Below are 2,463 nucleotides of genomic sequence, written 5' to 3' on the forward strand. Positions count from 1 at the left end.
ATGTGGCAAGTTTTGCACAAAACAAACAAAGTTTGAGCTACTTTATGCGCAAAAAAGCCAAAAAACGGTTTAAAAACCCTTAAAATCGCAACTTAACACGTAATTTCTAGCATATGACTATGATTTTCAATTCTAACCACTTCAACGCAATAATATAGACGAAATAGTTTGTGTGTGGCAAGTTTCGCGCAAAACAAAACAAGTTTGAGCTACTTTAAGCGCGAAAGTGTCAAAAACGCTTAAAAACGCATATAAAATCGGAACTTAACGCGTAATTACTAACATTATGACTATGATTTTCAATTGTAACCACTTCAACCCAATAATATATACCAAATAATGTTCAGTGCCAAGTTTCGTGCTAAGCAAACCAAGTTTGATCTACTTTATGCGCAAAAGTGCGAAAAACGATTAAAAACCCTTAAAATCGCAACTTAACACGTAATTTCTATCATATGACTATAATTTTCAATTCTAACCACTTCAACGCAATAATATAGACGAAATTTTGTTATGTGGCAAGTTTTGCACAAAACAAACAAAGTTTGAGCTACTTTATGCGCAAAAAAGCCAAAAACGGTTATAAAACCCTTAAAATCGCAACATAACACGTAATTTCTAGCATATGACTATGAATTTCAATTCTAACCACTTCAACGCAATAATATAGACGAAATAGTTTTGTGTGGCAAGTTTCGCGCAAAACAAAACAAGTTTGAGCTACTTTAAGCGCGGAAAGTGGTCAAAAACGCTTAAAAAACGCATAAAATCGGAACTTAACGCGTAATTACTAACATATGACTATGATTTTCAATTGTAACCACTTCAACCCAATAATATATACCAAATAATGTTCAGTGCAAGTTTCGTGCTAAGCAAACCAAGTTTGATCTACTTTATGCGCAAAAGTGCGAAAAAACGATTAAAAACGCTTAAAATCGAAACTTAACACGTAATTTCTATCATATGACTATAATTTTCAATTCTAACCACTTCAACGCAATAATATAGACGAAATTTTGTTATGTGGCAAGTTTTGCACAAAACAAACAAAGTTTGAGCTACTTTATGCGCAAAAAAAGCCAAAAAACGGTTAAAAACCCTTAAAATCGCAACTTAACACTTAATTTCTAGCATATGACTATGATTTTCAATTCTAACCACTTCAACGCAATAATAAAGACGAAATAGTGTTGTGTGGCAAGTTTCACGGAAACGAAACAAGTTTGAGCTATTTTAAGCGCAAAAGTGCCAAAAAGCTTAAAAACACATAAAATCAGAACTTAACACGTACTTTCTAGCATAAGACTATGATTTTCAATTCTAACCACTTCAACGCAATATATTATTCCAATAGTGTTGTGTGCGAAGTTTCGAGCAAAAGAAACCAAGTTTGATCTACTTTATGCGCAAAAGTGCGAAAAAACGATTAAAAACCCTTAAAATCGGAACTTAACACGTAATTTCTAGCATATGACTATGATTTTCAATTCTAACCACTTCAACACAATAATATATTCCAAAATAGTGTTGTGTGCCATGTTTCATGCAAAACAAACCAAGTTTGAGCTACATTATGCGCAAAAGTACCAAAAACGGTTTAAAAACCCTTAAAATCGCAACTTAACACGTAATTTCTAGCATATGACTATAATTTTCATTCTAACCACTTCAACGCAATATATTATTCCAAATAGTGTTGTGTGCGAAATTTCGAGCAAAAGAAACCAAGTTAGATCTACTTTATGCGTAAAAGTGCGAAAAACGATTAAAAACCTTTAAAATCGCAACTTAACACGTAATTTCTAGCATATGACTATAATTTTCAATTCTAACCACTTCAACGCAATAATATAGACGAAATAGTGTTATGTGGCAAGTTTTGCAAAAAACAAACAAAGTTTGAGCTACTTTATGCGCAAAAAAGCCAAAAAACGGTTAAAAACCCTTAAATCGCAACTTAACACTTAATTTCTAGCATATGACTATGATTTTCAATTCTAACCACTTCAATGCAATAATATAGACGAAATAGTGTTGTGTGGCAAGTTTCACGCAAAACGAAACAAGTTTGAGCTATTTTAAGCGCAAAAGTGCCAAAAAAAGCTTAAAAACACATAAAATCAGAACTTAACACGTAATTTCTAGCATAAGACTATGATTTTCAATTCTAACCACTTCAACGCAATATATTATTCCAAATAGTGTTGTGTGCGAAGTTTCGAGCAAAAGAAACCAAGTTTGATCTACTTTATGCGCAAAAGTGCGAAAAACGATTAAAAACCCTTAAAATCGGAACTTAACACGTAATTTCTAGCATATGACTATGATTTTCAATTCTAACCACTTCAACACAATAATATAATCCAAATAGTGTTGTGTGCCATGTTTCATGCAAAACAAACCAAGTTTGAGCTACATTATGCGCAAAAGTGCCAAAAACGGTTAAAAACCCTTAAAATC

Source organism: Amaranthus tricolor, chromosome 3 (genome assembly GCF_026212465.1).
Source record: "Amaranthus tricolor cultivar Red isolate AtriRed21 chromosome 3, ASM2621246v1, whole genome shotgun sequence".
Classification (NCBI taxonomy): Eukaryota; Viridiplantae; Streptophyta; class Magnoliopsida; order Caryophyllales; family Amaranthaceae; genus Amaranthus; species Amaranthus tricolor.